The following is a 10,366-nucleotide window of genomic DNA, read 5'->3' as shown; positions in this document are numbered from 1 at the left end:
GAACATAGAAAAAAAAAAGTCCTACCAAGGGACATATAAGAACACTTGGAAAAAAAACTGAAAGACATACTGCGTTCTTGGATAAAAAGACTCATTTTATCCATTGAAAGATATTGAAAAGGTACTGAAAAGGTATTGAAAAGATATTTTTTCTCCATACATTAACCTATACATTCAATATGATCTCAATCAAAACACCAACAAAATTTGGGAGGAACATGGCAAAATATTTCTGATTTCACCTGAAGAGACAAATATGCAGAAGTGTGTAGGAAAATGGAAAAAAAGGAAGTCACAAGGTTCGGGGTGGGGCGGTACCACTAGTACTGCCCATCTCTCACTATTGTGATAAAAATAGTTTTAAATTTTTTATGAGATTATTTTAAAAATAGATATCCTTGGGTCCATCTAAAACATTGAGTCAAAGACTCCACAAACTCCCACAAGTGATTCTGACTGAGCCACCAGGGGAAGCCCAGGGAATCTTTTTAACTAGAACTGTAGCTGAGGGAACTGACTCCCCACTAGTTGCCATAGAAAAGTTCAGTGGAAAAGCTCCTGAACTTGACCTTGGGGTTCCAGGCATCTCCACCAAAGTGTTGCCAAGCTGACTCTGTGTGACCACTTGGGGTGGCTGTACAACTCTTAAATTTAGTAAGTTTATGAAAAAAATCTTGTACACTTAAAATGGTAAGTTTCATGGTATGTAAATTACATCCCAGTAAAGTTGTTCGATGATTAATACACGAAAATAAATACATATGTTCACTGCCACAAAATTCAAAGAATGCAAATACATACAAGGAACACTGAAGGTTCCTTCTGCATATCCTTGCCTTACACCCCACTTTCTTTTAAGAAATTTTCAGTAACCAAAATGAGCCATGGGGTGTAATAACTTCAAGACTCTGATTTATGCATTTTATAAATTCAAGTGTTTGACAGTGCAGGGGAGCAAAACTGACCACTCCTAAATGTCTTTTTGGCATGCAAATTATTTCAAGCTGAAAGTAATGAACGAACAAAAGGCTCAGGAAGAAACTTTGACCTTCCTCCTGAAGAATGCAAACCAGGGACCCGCTTCAGGAAGAGAACATCACCTTAGATAACCTAGTCTGGACCAGGTGTGTAGATAGGGAGGAATCCAGCAAAGTCTGTTAAAATTCCTCCGTCCCATTGTCTCCGCAGGGCCCAGCAAATATTTATTTACCAAACATTTGCTTTTCATCTCCATATAAATTACCTTTCTTTCCTTTGAAGTGTCAAATCACTACCCCCAACATCCTCTTTTATCTTTTATCTTTAGCCGAAGATGGTCTTTAGCTGGAGGGTTTCAGCCGTTTTGAGTTACTCAGTTTTCCTGGGTCTCTTCCACGGATATATGTCATACAACTTTTGTGGGTTTTTCTCCCGTTCATCTATACATACCTCATGCCAATTTAATTCTTAGACCAGTCAGAATAACGTAGACGAGTAGAGGGAAAATTTCTTCCTCCCGGACGACAGGATCACATTTGAGTTGTTAACCAAGTCATTTATTTTAAATAGACATTCAGAGTATACAGTCTCTGCTTTTGTTTTATCTATTTGTTAAAAATCAAGTTAGTTGAATATCATATTCAACACCCTGATATTTTCATTTTTATTTTGGCAGCTTCTTAGAGTATTACAAATATGAGGAGGATTTGATAAACTCAGAATCACAGTGGAAGACTTGAACAGTTTGTGTTTTCTATTTCAAAGATGCCTTGCATGCATGAAGTCGTGCTTTGTACAGCTTCTTGTGGTCAGCAGCTGGGCTTCCCAGGTGGTGATAGAGGTAAAGAACCCGACTGCCAATGCAGGAGACATGAGACAAGGGTTCAATCCATGGATTGGGAAGATCTCCCGGAGGAGGGCACGGTGGCCCACTCCAGTATTCTTGCCTGGAGAATCCCCATGGACACAGGAGCCTGGCGGGCTACGTTCATGGGGTCACAAGGAGTCGGACACGACTGAAGCGACTTAGCACGCATGCAGCACGTGGTTGATAGGTAGGTGATGCTTCTTGTTTTCCATGTATGTAATGCCACTCTATTGATACTTTGGAGTCAATAATACCATGTCTACATTTGCTTGTCTGGTATGTCTTTATACATCTCCTTTTCATTTTAAGTAACAGTTGGGGATTTATTTTTCAATCTTAGAGAACACATGACCATTAAGTGACAGAAATATGACTGTAGATTTACAGGTTGAATTCTGTAATTTGGGTCAATGCTGATTCTGGATATTTGCTTACAACAATGTTACTCTTTTTGAAATATAACCCATGACTTTGAAGGGATCCAGCAAGAAAACCAAAGTGATGCTTCCATGCCCTTTTCATTTTCATCTCCCAGTGGAAAAGATTTTCTTCCAACATTCTGAGCAAATGGGCAAAAACAGCAGAGATGCTAGCAGAATTGCACATTTAGGGTTCTGTCGTCATCGTCACAACTTTCTTCATTTCTAAGATGATTCCTCCCGCTTTTAAGTTTTCAAACAGAATGAAGCACTTCACCTGGAAATCAGACTCTAAATTTAGAGGACAGGCTTTGAATTACTGAGCTGCATGATTTAGAAAACATGTATTATTCTTGTTTCAATTTCTTCCCTTCCCACAGTAACATAGTTTTATTGAAAAAGTCAAACACATCCGAATATTAGAAAGCAAAAAAATCTCCTGAAATCCTGTATCTCTGAAACACTCACCCTCAATATTCCATGACCATCTTTCTACATATACGCATGTGTGCATATATACACAATACATATACACACATGTGTGTTTTCATGTTCTAGCTCATGGACAAAGAGTCATGATAGTTATGTTTTCTTGTGGTTTGCAGGTGATGTTTCTTTCTTTGGTCTTTGTTCCAGACAGATAGACATAAATATATATGCACATATATTTTTTTCCTTCAAAAATGTCAGCCATATTGTTAAAAAAATATTTTCTTTTCACATGTCTCTCTCCACCAGATTCTGCAAACAACCACTGTTAACCATCACGTGTCCTTCCTTTTCTCTCTATCCCCACAGAGTCATACACAATATGATTGTTGTATTATATGGTATAACAGTATCAAGTGCATAACACCATGTATCTATATGTTTAACTACATATCGGGATTTTATTGGTATTTGCTTTATAAAAACAAGATCATACAATACACAGTTTCTGCATCTTGCTTCCCTTGATGTATTGTGGAAATCACTTCAACCCAACGATAAATGAGTTGACTTACTCCTAAATTCTTTCTTTTCAACATTTTTTGGCTGTACCGCATGGCATGAGGGATCATAGTTCTGAATGGGGATTGAATCCAAGCCCCTTGCAGTGGAAGTGTGGAGTCTTAACCACTGGACCACCAAGGAAGCCCCCACTCCCAATTCTTTTATGTAGATAAATTATTCACATAGATCAATAATTTTAAAAATATAGATACCTATATAATAAAATGCCTCCTTCTCAACTAAGTCACCTCACCACCGATTTACCAATGTTATTAGATTAAAAAAAATTGTTACCAGATTTTGACATATTCACTGAGAAGGTATTCCAATCATTTGAGTAAGCACATGGAGGTGTAGTATGTTTATATTTATATAACTTCTCCTCCACCTACTGCTTTTATACCCACTTACTAACACTTATTATACAACTTCCTGAGTTTTATCAGTCTGAGAGCTAACTTGTGTTAACTTATTCTAATTTGCATTTCTCTATGAGATAGAGCAATTTTTACATATTCAAGAACCATTTGTATTTTTCTATGAACTGTGTGTTTATAACTTTGATCTGAATTTTTTTTTTTTTGGAACACAATGGTACTTTTATATATACATAGTGCAAGGTACAAGGTCTCAGTAAGAAAATACACTCTGTTCAGATGCACCCCACTCCCACCCTGAGAAAACCCCAGTCTGAGGACAAGAAGGAAGGGGAGAATCATAAATAGAGAATAGAAGGGAAGGTTGATGCTCTGAAGGGCAAACATGGGCGGGCGGGGAACACACTGCTGGAAGGAGCCGTGACCTCTTTTTCCCTGGAAGAGAGCAATGTAGCGGCACAGGAGAATAGCGGCCACGACTAAGCCTGTGACGCCTGGCCCGGGGCACCTAATGGGTAAGAGAACGGGGGTGGCTTCGGGAAGGAAGAGAGCCGGGACAACTTTCCCACTGGTGGGACCGGGGCCCCTTAGTTGACATCCATGAACCCTGACTTGGGTGGTGTACCGTAGGCAGAGGACGCCGGGGGGTTTGATGAGCCAGCCTGGGGTTGCAGACGGCGTGCCACATCCTGGCGCTGGTAGAAGAGGACATAGGCTGCCTTGGACTCTATCTGATTCTCTGTCACAGGCAAGACGCTGTTGTCATTGAAGTAGTGCCATTGGCCGCTGTCCTTGTTGCAGGCAAATGTCGTGTAGTGTCCATTCCGCAGGCCCCCATGATGGTTGGAAACCGCGATGAGGTCGTATTTGTAGAGCTCCGGAGCTGAGCCGTCCTGCGGCTTGATGACAAACTCGGAGAAGTCCAGGTCCCGGACAGGAAACTCCACAAAGATGTCCAGCTTTTTGCGGGACAACGTGGTGTAGGAAAAGCGCTTCAGGTGGATAATGAGTGTCTCTGGAAGCATCCACAGGTCCAGCTTCTTGGTGGCGGGCTGGTGCTGCTTGCAAGTGGGGCAGTACCAGGGGTTTTCCTTCTCCAGGGTCTCAACGGCGGTGAAGAGCTCGATGCATTCCTGCAGCCGCACTGGCACCTCCTTCGGCACGTACCCGACACAGTCATGCTTCATGTAGCTCTCGGCCTCCACCTCATCATAGTAACGCTTCTTCATCTCTGGCTCCCAGTCAATGGCGATATATGGCTGGGCCTGGGTATCCTCGTTGAAGGGCGAGCGGTCGCTGGTCCCGTTGGAATTCACTGTTTGCAGGGTGAAGAGATGCTTGTGCCGCGTCCTCTGGGGCCAGTCAGATGGCCCAGGATAGGTGTCCCCAGGGCCCCGACGACCACTCGTGACTCCAGAGCTGGACCCAGCCTGCTCCGGCCCAGGGTCTTGGGAGCTGCCCGCAGCCCCACATCCAGGCTGAAGGAGGCTGACCTTACTCTTCAGGTCTCTCTCATCCCCATCCTCCTCCTCATCCCAACTGGGTCTGGTCACGTAGCGCGAGAGGCGGTAGAGCAGGATGTGATACAGGGCGTCCCACGAGAGCCGGTCCCGGGGCACCGACACCAGAAGCGGGTGCCCGAAGAGCATCAGGCCTTGGTAGGAACCGTCGTAGTCCTGGACTCCGGAGCGCTCCCGCAGGTAGACAGGAAGCACAACGTCCTCTCTGGAGTTCTCCCCAGTGGCCGCCCTGCCTGACACCTCGTATATGAAGATATCGTCTCGGTCCAAGATGCTGCTCAGAGACTCCTCCAGCTGGTAGATCTTATAGAAGCGGTGACTGAAGACATCGGCCACCATCATCCTTTTTGGAGAGATGCCAGTGTGTTTGGCCAGAGCCACACACAGATCGGAGACTTTGCCTTTCTTGGGGACCAGGAGCTGGTGCCACTCCGGCTTGCGGCGGGGGTCCATGGAGACAAAGAAGACCTCCATGACCCTCTTGTGGCTCACGGGCAGTGGGACACTGAGGTAGCAGAAGGGGTCGAAGGTCACAGACACACGGCCACAGTCAGGGCACACCAGGGTGGACTTGAAGAGGCCGTGGAAAGTGTCCACGATCACCGAATCGTTCCACCGCTTGTGGTTCTGCCAGGCCTCCTGAGCCACCTCCTCATCGGGCCTCCCGGCAGCGTCGCGCAGCTCCACGTATTCCTTCTTCTTGACGCGATTGAGGTCCTCGTGCAGTCCGTCCAGGAGGAACGACAGCAGCTCCTGTGAGTCATGCAGCTGGCAGCCCAGGAACTGGGACGCAAAGTGGCCGACCTTGGTCTTGAACACGCAGGGCACGATGGAGCGGTGGTGGCCGGACCACACCTGCTTCAGCAGGTCGGCGTAGGCCTCTGCAATCTCCCCCTTCATGCCCAGCGGGTTGCCGAGGTTGAGCTCCTCCAGGTAGCGGTTTTGGAGGAAGTACTCGGTGAGCTGGGGCACGTTGCTGAGGCACTGCAGGGCCGAGTTCATGAAGCACGTGTTGCCCAGGTTGGCGAGCCCACAGATGCCCGGCTGGCCTTGGCGGTCCTCACCCTCCTCCGCCGCGCCGCTCGGGGCCTGTGGCTGCGCCCTGGGCCAGGCGGCAGCCTTCTTTCGGGTCTCCATGACGACCACCTGCTCAGTCTCGAGAGCGGGCGTCAAGCACTGTGACGCGGGCGTCGCACGACCTCTCCAAAGGGCCCTCCGCGTTCTTGAGCCACAGCCGGGTCTCTTCCTGGGGGCGCCCCGGAAACTGCTCTCGAGAGGCGCGCAAAAACGAGGTCACTAGAATCTGCCGGGCCAAGCCGAGCCATGGGCGGTGTGTCCGTATCGCTGAGCGGACGAGCACCGGTTCTACTGGGTAGACTTCAACCCTGTGGATGCGGGGCAGTTCCACGACCTTGCGCTCCGCGCGAGGCTGGCCACGCTCTAGAACACACCAGCTGACCAGGTAACGCCGAGCAGCCGCCGGGAGCAGCACATGGTCCTCACCTTCCGCCAGTCCCTTCTTGAGGCGTGCGCTTACCTGGTCTTCAAAGACCTCAGCCTTGTTGATGCAGCCATGGAATGTGCTAGAATCCTGATCGCCCCCTTGCGCGTACACCTCCCACTGCTCGTACCCTTGCCGCCAATGAGGAGCCTGCACTTTCTTCTGTCCTGAGAAGACGAGCTCGACCAGAGACAAAAAGCTCGCTGCGTCACAAACTTTGCTCATTTGCAGGCGCCATTTTTTGCTTCCCTTGAAAAAAAAATTTTTTTTAAAAAATAATCTTACGGGCTTTTAGGAACTCTTTCTGTATGAAAGAGATTAGCCCCCTTCTACAGTAAGTAAGTAATGTTAGTCGCTCAGTCATGCACGACTTTTTGCGATCCCATGGACTGCGGCCCACCAGGCTTCTCTGTTCATGAGATTTTCCAGGCAAGAATACTGGAGTTGATTGCCATTTCCTTCTCCAGGGGGTCTTCCCGACCCAGGGATGGAACCCGGGTCTCCTGTACTGCAGGCAGATTCTTTACCGACTGAGCTTCAAGGGAAGCCCTTCTATACTATGAATTGCAAATATTTCCCCTCACTTTGTCATTTGTCTTTTGACTTTGTTTATAATAGTTAAAAAAAATATGTATCTTTTTGAGCCTTTGCTTTCCATTCTTTTTGTATACAGTCTCCTGTCTTATTTTAAAGAATATTGAGCCCGGGAACACAACTGCTCACCTTGTAGTGAGCAGTGGTCTCAGTGCTGAGCAAGGAAATCAGTTTTATTTCAACATCATACATTGAGTGAGTGCCCGAGAGAGGGGCTTGCTTGGGTAACTGTTCTTTCTTCCCAGGACTTACCCTGGGTCTGAACTTTGGAGCAGGAATCTGCAAAATCAGTTCCGAAGTTCGAAGTGGCAGAAACATAAAGAATATTTGAATTTACCCTCTGTCTTCCCCAGTTTTAAACGAAATTAAAACACCAGCCTTTAAAAAAAAAAATACGTGTTCACACTATTTACCTCCTTGAAGTCAAAGGAGGATTAAGTTTAATTATTATTTATTTACTATTTATTTCATCACGTGCATCTCTAGGTCTCCTCTCTAAAAGAGGAAGTATTCATGTATACATTTTGCTTGTACATATGTTTCTAGCCTTCTCTCTCTTTGTAAAATAGATTTAATTTTTTTAGAGCAGTTTTGGGTCCAACAAAATTGAGCAGAAGTTACAGAGATTTTGCATAAACCCCTGGTCCCGGTTGATAAAAGCCTCCTCCATTATCAACATCCTCTACCAGAGTGGTATAATTGTTACAATTGATGAGCCTATGTTGACATATCACAATCACCCAAAGTCTACAGTTTGCGTTAGGGTTCACTCTGGGTGTTGTACATTCTATGGGTTTTGGTAAATGTGCAGTGACATTCATCCACTTTTATGGTATCTTTGAAGGTATTCTCACTGCTCTGAACATCCTCTGTGCTCCACTTAGCCATTTCTCCCTTCCTGACTGCTGGCAACCACTTATCTATTTGTCTCCATAGTGTTGCCTTTTTCAGAATGTCATATAGTTGAAATCATACACCAGTTAGCAGCCTTTTCAGATCAGCTTCTTTTGCTTAGCATTCATGTTTCTTCCATGTCTTTTCATGGCTTGAAATTTCATTTCTTTTTAGCGCTGAACAAATATCCCACTATCTGGAAGTGCCAGAGATTATTTATCCATTCAGCTACTGAAGGGCATTTGGTTGTTTTCAAGTTTGGGCAATTGTGAATAAAACTGTTAGAAACACTTGTGCGTGGGTATCGGTATGGACCTAATTTTCAACACCTTTGTATAAATATCAAAGTGCACTCTTGCTGGAACGTATGGTATGTTTAGTTTTGTAAGAAATGGCCAAACTGTCTTCTGAGGTGACTATACCATCTTGCATGCCACCAACAATGAGAGTTCCTGTCGCTCCATATCCTCACTAGCATTTGGTATCAGTGTTCCAAATTTTGGCCATTCTAATAGGTGTGTTATGGCATGTCGTTTTTGAAATTTGCATTTACCTAGAGTCATATGACATTAAACATCATTTCCTATGCTTATTGGTCATCTATTTACCTCCTTTAGTGATTGTCTTTTCAAGTCTTTGTTCTATTTTTTTTAACTCAGGTTGTTGATTTTCTTAACATCCAGTTTTAAGGGTTCTTTGTATATTTTGGATAGTTGTGCTTTATCAGATATGCCTTTTGCAAGTATTTCTCCCAGTCTGTGGCTTATCTTTTCATTCTCTACCCAGCATCTTTTGCAGAAGTTTTAAATAAAATTTTAGCTTATCAGTTTCTTTCTTTTATAGATGATGCCTTTTGTGCTGTATTTTAAACAGTCATTGTGGTCTGGGGGTTCTAGTTCTACCTGTAAGGAACTTGGAAGGTGCTAGTGCTAATAACACGTCAACAGCCAAACAAAGTGAAAAATCAACTCTTCTAGGATACGTAAGAGAGGTAAGGACACGGGAAATTGTCCCCGAGACTGGAGAAGTTGACAGGCAAATACAGAGAATAACAATTTACTGGAGCTGAGATTCATGAGCTGAAGTTGCTCGGGGAACCAGTACTGAGCAGGAAAACAAGAACTGCAATGAATTGCTAGAGGCTGAATGTGGATAACCCTGAGAGCTCAAAACTCCAGTGGGACCCAGTCACCGGCGACCGTGACAATTCTGAAAGATTTATTTCCAGGAGCTCAAATAGGTTTTCATAGTAAATATTGGAGAAAAGTATCCTTGTTCTTCAGGCAGTAGGAGAGAGAGAGGAACCATTTTGAAATAAACCACAGCCTCTGTTCTTAACAACCTTCCCTTATGAGAACTAGCTGACCAGGGCCTAAATCAGCAGGTGCTCACTGTATGTCCAGGTCTACTCTGTAGGATCTCAGTTCTGATACAAAACTCAGCAGAAAATGCTAGTGTTAATTCTTTCAGCAACTCTATGTATGAACTGCTGGTAGTAGGAGATGCATTTTGTAGTCTTTTTTTATTTTTGGCTGAACTGTGGGGCATGAAAAGTGAAAGTGAAAGTTGCTCAGTTGTGTCCAACTCTTTGTGACCCCATGGACCCCATGAACTGTGGGGCATATGGGATCTTAATTCCCCGACCGGGGATTGAACCTGTGCCCCCTGCATTGGGAACACAGAATCTTAACCACTCTGAGGGAAGGTCCGAGACTCATTTTAAAAATGAAGGGACTGAGGCACTGGGAGGGTAAGGAGCTTCCCAAAGCCACATGGCTATTAGTAGTAAGTGGCAGAGCTGGGCCCTGATCTCAGGCAGTTTGAGGTGCCTTCATACTATACGGTCTTGCAGCAAACTTGCTGCATTTACAAACTATGTAGTTGGCCAGACTTCTTGTTACACTTCTGCTTTCTCCTAGGACCCCAAGAGCACTTGAGTATCTTCCAAATATTCCTACTAAATAACTTTGGCAGAAAATTTTCCCACTTAGCAGATAGAAGAGACCCAGAGTCCCCACAGAATTTCCTGGGAGTTGTGATGCAACCTGGCGGTCCACAGCAGCCATGGTCTCCTGAAAACTCCAGCCTCTTCATACCACCATGGATTTGATCCATGGTTTTCTTCTTCTTAAACTTAAAAAAAAAAATTAATTATAGGTATTTTACGATGTTCTTTTAGTTTCAGGTATACAGCAAAGTGATTCAGCTTTGTATATTAGATC

The 10,366-nt window shown here is 44.8% G+C and overlaps 1 pseudogene; it reads right to left on the bottom strand.

Moving 5' to 3' along the window:
* Positions 1-4,222: 4,222 nt before the first annotated feature.
* On the bottom strand, positions 4,223-6,881 carry LOC136176381 (ubiquitin carboxyl-terminal hydrolase 11 pseudogene; annotated as a pseudogene).
* Between the last annotated feature and the right edge of the window lie 3,485 nt (positions 6,882-10,366).

The sequence above is a fragment of the Muntiacus reevesi genome, chromosome 10, assembly GCF_963930625.1.
Source record: "Muntiacus reevesi chromosome 10, mMunRee1.1, whole genome shotgun sequence".
NCBI classification, from domain to species: domain Eukaryota; kingdom Metazoa; phylum Chordata; class Mammalia; order Artiodactyla; family Cervidae; genus Muntiacus; species Muntiacus reevesi.
The sequence above is the reverse complement of the archived record's forward strand: the minus strand, read 5'-3'. Positions and strand labels throughout refer to the sequence as shown.